At 44.4% G+C, this 12,732-nt stretch overlaps 1 non-coding gene across 1 annotated transcript; it reads left to right on the top strand.

Moving 5' to 3' along the window:
- Positions 1-3,476: 3,476 nt before the first annotated feature.
- On the top strand, positions 3,477-3,549 carry TRNAG-CCC. The gene has a single exon. It is a non-coding gene; the product is annotated as a tRNA-Gly (tRNA).
- The last annotated feature ends 9,183 nt before the right edge of the window (positions 3,550-12,732 follow it).

The raw sequence follows: 12,732 nt of genomic DNA, 5'->3' as shown, positions 1-12,732 counted from the left end.
CAGTAGGCAAGCCCATGAAAGCCGCGTCAGGTCCCAGGGCGAACTGACTCACAGCCCCCACAAATCACAGCTAATTACGTGAACCCACACTCTGCCTCGAGCACTTTCTAGCTTGCAAAGGTGTCCTTGAGGTTGGCTTATTTACAGTCAGCTTGGGGACCAAGGACTGGAATTTATATCCCCAAGTATTGCAAGTTTCAGAGAGATCAGGCAATAACAGGAACAGCCCAAATTTCTCACTAAAGCTTCCTAAGAATGTTGCACTCCCAGGCCTCCTCACTCATCAAGAGTTAACGTCTAGCGCGCACTCACCTCCCTTTTCAATACTTTATGTCTATTGTCTTTGATTAATTTAATCAATAAAGACAGTTTTATGGCACCAAGCACTCTTATTAATATCTTAAAATTTGGTCCCCAATTTTACCTACTGGGGACTTAGCAGAATTTAGGCTGCTCTCTTTAGTCATAACTAGTAAAGCCTCTGAAATTGGCCAAAGAACTCTTTTTTTTTTAAAGATTTTATTTATTTATTTGACAGAGAGAGATCACAAGTAGGCAGAGAAGCAGGCAGAGAGAGAGGGAGAAGGAGGCTCCCCGCTGAGCAGAGAGCCTGATGCGGGGCTTGATCCCAGAACCTTGAGACCACCACCTGAGCCAAAGACAGGCTCTACCCACTGAGCCCCCCAGGCAGCCCTTGGCTAAAGAATTCTTTCATCAGTTCTATCCAAAGGAAGTCAAGATGTACCAAAGCCCACACTGGGGAATCGGTCCTGAGGAAAGGATGCTAAATGATGGAAATGCTTCGTAGGCATGATTACCAGGTCTCTCTCTGTCACCTTCCTCTCATTCATTTGGGGAAAGGGGCCAGGTGTGCTGTGGGCTCTTTGCCCGTGCTGCAGCCCACACCTCCCAGCCCTGCCAGGTCACTGGGCTCCTTCCTGCAGCCTCTGCTTCTCCTTCAGCCTTTGCTTGCACCATAGATGGTCGCACCCGGAAGCTCTGAAACCTCCTTCATTCACTTCAGTGTTAGGGGACAGATGACATGGGGGGTCAAGGGGCGGGCCTTCTATCTTAGAAATCATTCACCAATACTGGCTGACCATGGTGGGTGGCAGAGTTTGGGACGTCAGTGAGGACTGGGTTTGGCCGTGCTTCGATAACAGAGCACAGTGCTTACAAGCCCAGACTGCCTTGTTTTCTAGCCTTTACTGACTATGTGGCCTTAGGCCAGTTAGTTCATCTCTTTGTGCTTCATTACTCAGGTGTCAACCAGGGACAGTAACAGTACTGGTTTCATAGGGTTCGTGGTATAAAAATTAAAGTAGTATATAAACCAAGCACTTAGAAGAGTATTTGTCAGGGCGCCTGGGGGGCTCAGTTGTTAAGAGTCTGCCTTCGGTTCAGGTCATGATCCTGGGGTCCTGGGATCAAGCCCCACATTGGACTCCCTACCGAGCTTCTCCTCCCATTCTCCCTGCTTGTGTTCCCTCTCTCTCGCTGTCTCTCTGTTAAATAAATAAATAAAATCTTTTAAAAAAAAAAAAGTATTTGCCATGTGATTAGTTATTTTTATGATAAAACAGAGTGGGGAAAACAAAAAAATTTCTTATGTACATTAAAAAAGAAAAAAAAAAAAGTCCAGCGATAAATAGTGCAGAACTGATATGGGAGCATCGCGGTGTTGTTAGACCCAGACTCCTCTCTTTCTGTGCCCTCTTCAAGGTTACTTCATAACACAAGATAACTGCTGGAGCTCCAGTCATCGCAGAATTCTCTCAAAACTCTCTTCAGTGCAATCCTGGTCAATTTCTCTTCACGTTACCCTCACCCATATCTGAACACCCAGGGGCCCTCCCTGCTCTGGCTGGGGGCAAGTCTTCCACAAACAAAATTCTCATCAGACTGATCAAGCATTTTTTCTAAATCAAATGCTGGATAAAGCTGGCGGATAGATACATATATCACTCCTGCTTCCTCCTTCCATACCTCTAAAGCATCAGTAAAGGGATTTGGAAAAGATAAAAACCCACAAGGGCCAAGAGGAGACAGAAGAGGAAACGGCAGCAACAATATTTTGAAAGCCAGAAAGCAGACAGAGAAGTGCTGAGCAGTTTAGGCAGCTCCAAGAAAGCCAAAATTAAGCCAATAGGTAGGAAAAAAACCCCAAACAAATGGGATTCCCCTTTATAGTACACCCCCAAGGCCCAGGGATTGGCAGCAATAGGTACCGTGGGTAATAACGGTGAAACCAGAGCCAAAAGCAGGATGGGTGAAAAAGTTGTTTAAGAAGCAGTTGGAGGGAGGCATTGGGGTGGCTCGGTCATCTAACTTAGGCTCATTGTGATACTGGGGTTCTGGGATCGAGCCCCACGTTGGGTTCTCTGCTCAGCAGCGTCTGCTTCTCCCTCTCTCTTTGGCTCTCTTTCTCTCAGGCAAATAAACAAAATCTTTAAAAAAGCAGCAACAACAACAACAACAACAACAAAAAAAAGCAGCAGCAGCAGCAGCAGCAATTGGAGGGGCTCCTGGCTGGCTCAGTTCATAGAGCATGTGACTCTTGATCTCAGGATCATAAGTTCTAGAGCCATGTTGGGTGCAGAGATTACTTGAAAAAAAAAAAAAAAAGGGCATTTAGACCCCCAGGTTCCCTATCCTGGGAGGTGGTCTTGCCGCTACCTACCCCAGCTGAACGCTAGAGGTCTATTATCAAGAGAATAGAGGGCCTCTTGCCTGAGAAACAAGACCCAGGCTTTCAGCTGGAACACAGGGCAACCGAAGGATGTTCAAAGTCCTTCCTCCCATTGGCTCTCAGGTGTACACCCTCCAGACAGGAAATTGGATGCATCTTCTTAGGGAATGAGATTTACTGACATCAGGGGATATGTGAGGATAGGATCCAGCTGATAATTGCAAGACTCACAGTAAGGTAAACAATCAGCAATTGGCAGGGATTCCAATCATTAGAGGAAAATCTCTTGTGGGAAAGAGATCAAAACCAAAAGAAACTACAGGGAGCAAACAAAAGTTAAAAAAGAAAAAGAGACAAAGAGACATGGCATAAAGGGAACAAGATCAGTGACATCATGAAGAAGCCATCAGACAAATCCAGGATGCAGGACATTGTCACAAGACAAGTGGCCAAGTCTCTTCAAATCAATTTGATGACAAAAAAAGAAATGAGGGGAGACCTGCTTTAAATAAAAAAGATGTAACAACCAAACGCAGTCTGTGGTATTTGATTGGATCCTGGTTTAAAATATAATTGAAGACATTTTTGGAACAACTGGGGAAATCTGAATCAATACTAGGTGTTAGAAACTAGGGACTTAGTCTACTTTTGAAAAATTACTGTTTATTATTGAAAGGTGTGGAGTGGTTTTTTAGAGAATGTCCTTACTTTCTGTATTGTATGCAGAAGCATTTAGATATGAGGCATCGTGATGTCTATAATTTTCTTTAAAATAGCTTTAGGGGGTGCCTGGCTGACTCAGCTGGTAGAGTGTGCGACTCCCAATCTCAGGATCCTGAGTTCAAACCCCACGTTGGGCATGGAGCCTACCTAAAACAAAACAAAACAAAAAATTAAAATAGCTCAGGAAAAATATACATAGATGAATCAAATATGGCAAAATTTTAGCAATTTTTTAATCTAGGTGAGAGAAGGTATTATGTCTTCATTGTCTGATTCCTTCTCTTTTCCTGTTTCATCATAAAAAGTAAAACCAAGCAAACAAACAAGCAAAAGCAATCAAGGAATGATAAACTTGTATAAACTCTCCAAATTGCTCCAGAAAGAAGCCAGGCAAGGGGGTGGGGAGATCGGTGGGTTCCCGCAGGCATTTCAGTCTGGGTCCATGGGGGGGAAATGAGAGCTGGGGAAGAACCAGTTTGAGACCCCAGGGAAGCTGAGATTCTCATGTGTAGGCCTCAAGTTCAGGGTGGGGGGGAGACTTCGGTCGGGATCACCAAGGTATAATTCAGAATAAGGAAGCGAGAAATCAGAGCAGGAAGACAGAGGATGGGGTTTGAAGACAAGTTTTGAAAAGTGATGGTCAGGTGAGGTTAGGCATACTCTGTAACCATTAAAAATTATGTAACAGGCATCTGGGTGTGGCTCAGTGGGTTAAGCGTCTGCCTTCAGCTCAGGTCATGATCCCAGTGTCCCGGGATCAAGTCCCACAGTGGGCTCCCTGCTTAGTGGGGAGTCTGTTTCTTCCTCTCCCTCAACCCTTCCCCACTGCTCGGGCCTTCTCTCACATGTGCACTCTCTCTCAAAAAATAAATAAATTCTTGTAAAAAAAAAATTACGTATATACAAGGTCATTCATTGTGGCATTATTTGTAATGGTACAAAATTGAAAAGGACCTAAATGTCCGTTGTTTAGGAAATTGGCTGAATGAACTAAAATACAGCCATGCAATGCCATAAAAAGCAAGGAGGAAAAACTCGACTCATACAGAATGGTCTCCAGGATATACTGTTCAATGAAAACACATCAAGGTACAGATATTTAGTGTGTTACTTTTCTCGTGGGAAAGAAGGGAAAATGCTAATTATACAAGCACCAGAAAGCAATCACGAGCAAAGAAAGTGGTTAGAAGCAGGGAACCAGTAGGGGAGGAAAGGGATTGCTACTTATACATACACACCCAGCTATAATACAGTTGCAGCTTTAGAACCACAGTTTTGGTGCTGGGGTGGCTCAGTTGGGTAGGTGACTGCCTTCAGCTCAGGTTGTGATCCCAGGGTCCTGGGATCGAGCCCACATCAGGCTCCTTGCTCAGCGGGGAACCTGCTGCTCCTTCTGCCTGCTTCTCCCTCTCCCTCTGCTTGCTGTTCCGCCTACTTGTGCTCTCTATCTCTTTCTTAAATAAATAAATAAAAATGTCTTTAGAACCATGGTTTCATAACCAAAAACTTCAATTGAAAAGAAAAAACAAACTCTAGGTTTATAAACACTGAAATAAGGTGAGAAGGTTTTGTGATGTTTGATTTAAATGCGACGTACAACATCTTGTGTTCCACGTGCTTCCGACAGTGGGGGAAAATAGCCCAATCCTTTGCATGAAGTGACAACTAGAAGGGCGTGTGCATCCGAGTTACGTGGTTGCTCTGAATGGTGGGACCGAGAATCTTCCTGTTTCTACTTGCTTTTATTTTCCAAAACTCTTTCATGAATCCGAATGCATCTAATAACGGATTACAAAAAAGAGAACCTACTTTTAAGAAGCCTCAGCAGACCTTGCTCTGTATTAGGAAATCTTGCATTTGTAAGCCCCTGTGCTCACCCTCATACACATCTGGTCATGTAATTCTCATGACAGCTCCAAGAGGCAGATGTCGTCTTTAAACTCAAGGCAAGGTAATAACACTTTGGAGCTGGACTCTGCGTTTGGTGCCCAAGGCCACGGCTGTCTGCATCATTCTGGCAGGCAGCCCTCATTTTGCTCGGAGGTGAGAAGGCAACCCCCCAGGGAAAGCCCCAGGAAGTTTCAGAAAACTAGAACCCTCAGCCAAGTCAAGAATAATAGAAGGGTCAGAGTGTGCAGAAAGAAAAGAAATTTCTGAAGGGATTTCGTCAGACTTTGAGCCCTTCAACGAACAGTCCCCATCCCATCTCAGCAGGAGGTTGCTTCCTCCTTTGCCTCAATCCTAGAGAGAATGGGCTTCTCCCTATGACACCACTCATGGAGGGGCACCTGCATGGCTCAATAGGTGAAGTCTCTGCCTTAGGCTCAGGTCATGATCTCAGGGTCCTAGGATCGAGCCCCACGTCAGGCTCTACACTCAGAAAGTCTGCTTGTCCCTCTCCCTCTGCCCTCTCCCTTCCCTCTGCTCATACACACACACTCTCTCTATCAAATAAGTAAAATCTTAAAAGAAAAAATTCCAAAACATTATCATTGTCATCACCATCATAATACCACCACTCATGGAGCTCACTGGGTGTGTTCCTGCAGTTGGCGGGGAGGGGTCTCTGTGAACCAGCGTCTGACTCCTGTCCAGGAAACCCAGAGAGCAGGCCTGAGAACAGATTGCTCAGATGGCAGAGCCAAGAGACCACTGCTTCATTGGCTCCCTATTCTTTAAGCTCCTGAGGAAAAAGGATGCATGAGTGTTTCCATGAACAAAATGACAGCAGTGTGGAGAGAGCAGGCATGGGTGGCTGTGGTCCTGTTGAATGGGGTTACTTGAAGGTGCAAAGGGGACCCAGCAGCAAGAAGCTAGAGGGGAAGCCCCTAGAGGCTGGAAGGACACACAAGCAACCACTCACAACAGAACACGTTTGTCAGGGTGGAAGGACCTGCAGGGAAGAGGACCCTAAAGAGAATCTCTTAAAAGACCAGTTAAGTGTCCCCGAGAGGGGGAAAATAAAAACGTGCTTTAAACTCTGCCAAGCCCATTGTTAAAAGCCAGGTTAGGACAGACGGTGCAATCCACTACCATTCCCTCTTTCCTACCCCTGCGCCATGGAAAGATAAGAACTTGGGCCAGTGGGGCAGGTCTGGGGGCATTGACAGAGCCCAAGACAACGACCTGGGCAAAAACACCAACCACCCCTTCTTTCTTACTGCAGGCTGGCACCCAAAGCAGGTCTAAGTTGGAGAAAGGAAAAATTTTTTACATTAAAGCAAGTTCAGGGGCACCTGGGTGGCTCAGTGGGTTAAGCTTCTGCCTTCGGCTCAGGTCATGATCCCCGGGTCCTGGGATAGAGCCCCACATTGGGCTCTCTGCTCAGCAAGGAGCCTGCTTCCCTTCCTCTCTCTCTACCTGCCTCTCTGTCTACTTGTGATCTCTCTTTGTCAAATAAATAAATAAAATCTTAAAAAAAAATAAAAGCAGTTCAAAGTCAGATTTTGTTTTTAAAGATTTTATTTTTAAGCAATTTCCACATGCAGCACGTGGAGATCAACCCCCAGGTTAAGAGTCACACTCTCGGGGCGCCTGGGTGGCTCAGTGGGTTAAGCCGCTGCCTTCGGCTCAGGTCATGATCTCAGGGTCCTGGGATCGAGTCCTGCATCGGGCTCTCTGCTCAGCAGGGAGCCTGCTTCCCTCTCTCTCTCTCTCTCTGCCTGCCTTTCCGTCTACTTGTGATTTCTCTCTGTCAAATAAATAAATAAAATCTTTAAAAAAAAAAAAAAAAAAGAGTCACACTCTCCACTGACTGAGCCAGCCAGCCACTCCAAGTTCAAAGTTTTAATTAAGATCCTGAATGGGGGGGGCGCCTGGGTGGCTCAGTGGATTAGGCCGCTGCCTTCAGCTCAGGTCATGATCTCAGTGTTCTGGGATCGAGCCCCGCATCGGGCTCTCTGCTCAGCAGGGAGCCTGCTTCCCCCCTCTCTCTCTGACTGCCTCTCTGCCTACTTGTGATCTCTCTCTCTCTGTCAAATAAATAAATAAAAAATCTTTAAAAAAAAAAAAAAAAGATCCTGAATGGGGGGGAGGGGGCACCTGGGTGGCTCAGTGGGTTAAAGCCTCTGCTTTCGGCTTGGGTCATGATCCTGGGGTCCTGGGATCGAGCCCCGCATCGGGCTCTCTGCTCGGCAGGGACCCTGCTTCCCTTCCTCTCTCTCTGCCTGCCTCTCTGCCTACTTGTGATCTCTCTGTGTCAAATAAATAGATAAAATCTTAAAAAAAAAAAAAAAAAGATCCTGAATGGGTAATACTTACAAATTGAGACTAGGTGTATGCCTTAAAGTGACTCTAAGACTTTTTGTTATCTAAGAATGAATGGAAAAGCCTCAGACCTGCCGGAGTTTTTAATCTAGGAGCAGAAATAGATCACTTCATTGAAATTTTTAAAAGAAGTTGGAGCAAAAATTAAAAAGGTTGCCTTGGATTATTTCACAAGTCAATCTTGTCTAATATACTAAGACACATCTATTATAAACCTTCCATTTCTCTTACTTAGACTGTGTCTTTTAATTTTCAGATGGTGACTTTCATTATAAATTTTCACATTTTGGGGCGCCTCGGTGGCTCAGTGGGTTAAACCCTCTGCCTTCAGCTCAGCTCATGATCCCTGGGTCCTGGGATCGAGCCCCACTTCGGGCTCTCTGCTCATCGGAAAGCCTGCTTCCTCCTCTCTCTCTGCCTGCCTCTCTGCCTACTTGCGATCTCTGCCCAGCAAATAAATAAATAAATAAATAAATAAATCCTTTAAGTAATGTTTATTGTTTTTCTTAGCTTTTCTCCTTTTTTGCATTTAAAAAAAATACTTCCCCTTTAATAGTTTCCAAGTTTTGTTTTCACGCTCTGATTTTTAACTCATGTGGAAGTTACTTTTTGCGTTTAAAAAAAGGGGGTCAAGTACCAAAAAAACAAAACAAAACAAAACAAAACAACAATATATGGGTGAAGTAATAAGCTTTGTCAATGAGATGTGGGTAAAAACAAAGTGAGCCACTTCCCTGTAGAAACCTTCTTTTTTTTTATTTCAGAGAGAGAGAGAGCAAGAGAGCAAGAGTGAGCATAAGCGGGGGCAAAGGGAGAGAATCCCAAACAGACTCCCGCTGAGCGCGGAGCCCCACGCGTGGCTCGATCCCACCACCCGTGAGAGCAGGACCTGAGCTGAAACCAAGAGTCAACCGACTCAACCGACTGAGCCATCCAGGCACCACCCCCTCCCACACACACAGTAGAAGTCCTAAGAGCCTGCGTGCTTCTAATATCTTCTCTTTTTTGTCTGACACAAGAACAGCAACATCTCAGATGAAGGCAGCTTCTTCATCCTGGATCCTGGAATGAAGAGGATGAGGCAGAGTCAGAGCCGACCTGTGAAAGACATTAGCGTAACGTGAGTCAAAAACAAACCTTTGTGGTTGTAAGGAATTAAGATTTGCTGGCTGGCCCTGCATCACTTAGTCCAAGGTGACTGATACAAACTTCAAGCTGTCAAGTGTAACTACATTTAAAAAAAATATTTTTATCATATATCATATCGTTTCTAAGTGTTTGAAGTAAATGTGAAAATTATATACCCGCTGTGCTTTTCTTTTTTTATCGTGGCAAAATATACATAAAATTTACCGTTTTAACTATTTTAAGTGTACAGTTCAGTGGCATTAAGTACATTCAAAATGTTGTACAAACATCATCACCACCGTCCATTTCCTGAAATTTTCATTATTTCAAACAGAAACTCTATGCCCATTAAACAAGAATTCTCCAGTTCTACCACCCCAAGCTCCTGGTAACCTCTATTCTGCTTTCTTTCTCTATGAACTTGTATATTCTAGGTACCTCACATAAGTGGAAGCATACAATATTTGTTCTTTTGTGTCTGCTTATTTCACTTAGTATATTTTCAAGGTTCATCTATGCAGTAGCACGAATCAGAAATTAATTCTTTTTTTTAAAAGATTTTATTTTATTTGATAGAGACACAGCGAGTGAAGTAACACAAGTTAGGGGAGTAGGAGAAGGAGAAGCAGTCTTCCCACTGAGCAGGGAGCACGATGCAGGGCTCGATCCCAGGACCCAGGGATCATGACCTGAGCCAAAGGCAGACGCTTAACAACTAAGCCCCCCAGGTGCCCCAGAAATGAACTCTTCTGTAAGACTGAGTATTATTCGTGTGTGTGTGTGTGTGTGTGTGTGTGTACACTGCCTCCTCCCCATTTTGTCTATCCATTCATCTGTTAATGGACAGGAGTTATCTCTACCTTTCTGGCTAATGTTACTGCACTTTCTTAATCTATTAGTAGTCAAATACATACATGCTATTATAGAAAAAGATGTAAAATATTACACAAGAAACCACTACCAGTGGGTACACATTGGGTTCAATTTAGAATGGAGAAAATTTTTCTTTCCATTCTATATATTCTTACATTATTTAAATTTGTTATAATTTTTTGCAATTTTAAAAATTAATAGAGTTTTAAAAATAAATGCTTCTTTTTGATCTGAATAGGGACAAACAAAAGACATAATGAATCACTGCAAATGTGTGTACGTGTGTGTGTGTGTGTGTGTGTGTGTTTTAAGTAAGCTCTACACCCAATGTGGTATTTGAACTCACAACCTTGAAATCAAAAGTCACATGCTTTACCAACTGAGCCAGCCAGGTACTTCCTACAAATGTGTTTTTTTTAATTATTTATAGGGGTGCTTGGGTGGCACGGTCAGTTAAGCATCTCATCTTGGTTTCAGTTCAGGTCATGCTCTTGAGATCATGAGGTTGAACTCTGCAATCCAGGTGGAGTCCGCTTGTGGACCTCTCTCTCTCCCTCCGTTCCTCCTCCTGCTTTCACTCTCAGTCTCTCTCTCTCATTTAGCTAAATAAACAAATAAATCTTAAAAAAAAATAAATTAGGGTGCCTGGCTTAGTACATTGCCTTTGGCTCAGGTCATGATCCCGGAGTCCTGGGATCAAGCCCCCCATTGGGCTTCTTGCTCAGCAGGGAGCCTGCTTCCTCCTCCTCTCTCTCTGCCTGCCTCTCTGCCTACCTGTGATCTGTCTGTCAAATAAATAAATAAAATTAAAAAAAAAAAAAAAGAAAGAAAGAAAAATAAATAAATAATGTAAATTAAAATCTCAGGGTGCTCCAGTAGTGGGCCAGCTGCAGAACCTCCATAAATGAAGAACATTTATTAAAAATTAAAATTGCCGGGGCGCCTGGGTGGCTCAGTGGGTTAAGCCGCTGCCTTCGGCTCGGGTCATGATCTCAGGGTCCTGGGATCGAGTCCCGCATCGGGCTCTCTGCTCAGCAGGGAGCCTGCCTCCCTCTCTCTCTCTCTGCCTGCCTCTCTGTCTACTTGTGATTTCTCTCTGTCAAATAAATAAAATAAAATCTTTAAAAAAAAAAAAAATTAAAATTGCCCTTCAGGGCAATATCCACAATAGCCAAAATACGGAAAGAGCCCAGATGTCCATCAATAGGTGAGTGGATAAAGAAATTGTGGGGACGCCTGGTGGCTCACTCAGTTAAGCGTCTGACCAGCTCAGGTCATGATCTCGGGGGTCTTGGGATCGAGCCTGTTTGGCTCCACACTTGGTGGGGATTCTGCTTGTCCCTCTCCCTCTGCCTCTCTCCTCACTTGTGCTCTGTCACTCTCTCAAATAAATAAATAAAATCTTAAAAAAAAAAAAAAGATGTGGTATATACATATAATGGAATATTACTCAGTCATCAAAAGAATGAAATCCTGCCACTTCCAAGGACATGGATGGAACTATGACGTATTGTGCTGAAAGTGAAATAAGGCAGTCGGAGAAAGACAAATACAATATGATCTCACTCATATGTGGAATTTAAGAAACAAAACATGAACATCGGGGAAGGGAAGGAAAAATAAAATAAGACAAAAAGAGGCAAACCATAAAGGACTCTTAGTTAAGAGGCAACTGAGGGTTGCCAGAGGAGAGGTGGGTGGGAGATGGGGTAACTGGGTGAGGGGCATTAAGGAGGACACCTGATGTAGTGCACTGGGAATTACGTAAGACTGATGAATCACTAAATTCTACCTCTGAAAGTAATAATACAGTGTATATTAATTAAATTGAATTTTTTTTAATCCCCCCAAAATTACCCGGCAGGAAGCTGTACATGACTAAATGAGACTCTTGCACATAATACTATCACTTTTTTCCCTCCTTTAATTCTCCTGTTCTCTGTATTAGATTTTATGGGCCATAGTGATTAACGGTTATTAGTAATAAGTCCTTTTTGGACAAAGCTGAAGGTTATTACAGTATCACATTCTCTGCCTCTAAATGTGATTAAGAACACACTTAATTTCAGCTACATCATTTGTAGTACAAATGCTACCTTGCGTAACCCACCCCTGGTTTTTCACTGAAAATGCTACTGTGATTCCGGCTGTTCAAACTGTGGCACATTGTTTCTGACAGGGCCGAGGGGAGTTCAGGCGCTTAGAAGAAAGTTCAAACAGCACTTCCTGACATCCTCGGAAAAGGGTACCCTCAAGGAAACGGCAAGGTTTGCCAGATAGTGGGGACAGCGTGGCGGGGCCACTCAGCTCCTTCCACCATCTGCTGCGTGAGAACGACGTGAACTTTCAGCCCTAGAATTCGTGTTCTGGGCCTGCTGGACTGCGAACCACCAGCAGCACTTTGGGCTGAATCCCAGCCTGGGCTCCCAGGCCAGCGCCACTCACAAGAACCGGGCTGGTGGTCGGTTGTCGCCCCAGATTCCCATTCTAGGGTGGCTCAGTCTGCCTAGGATGAGTATTCAGTATGGGAAGACCTGGGTTTAAATTTCAGCCCAGCTGCCTAGAGCACCTAGTTGCAGAGTCCAGAGATTACTTTTCAGTCTTAGGCTCTCCTGACTGTTGGGAGGCATTCAATATTCCTACCTCCATGCAGAGGGGGGCCTCACCCTCCCTTCCTCCTCTGGTCCCCTTTGCTAGCCTCTTGGAGGCCAACCCAGGTTACTTCCTCTCTTCCCTCAACTCTCTTAGAGGAATTTCTTCCTTATCCTATTCCAGACCAGCCTCTAATTCCATCTATGTGCCAAGGATTCCCAGCTCCTGACGTCTTGGATGACTCCAGATTGGACCTCTCCCCAGGGCTTCAGGCGCAGAGTCACTAGCCCGCTGGCTATTTCCATTTGGATGCAACCCAGGCTCCTTCTGATTAAATAAGTCTAAAATAGGACTAACTCCCACCAAAAGCTACTCACTCTCTCCCTGTCTCTTAGCTTTGCTAATGGGTCCTCTCTCATCCTTTCCTCCTATCTGGGTGATGGCCATGAATTTCCTAGTTG

The sequence above is a fragment of the Neovison vison genome, chromosome 8 (assembly GCF_020171115.1).
Source record: "Neovison vison isolate M4711 chromosome 8, ASM_NN_V1, whole genome shotgun sequence".
Lineage (NCBI taxonomy): Eukaryota > Metazoa > Chordata > Mammalia > Carnivora > Mustelidae > Neogale > Neogale vison.
This window is presented reverse-complemented; position numbering and strand designations above follow the sequence as displayed.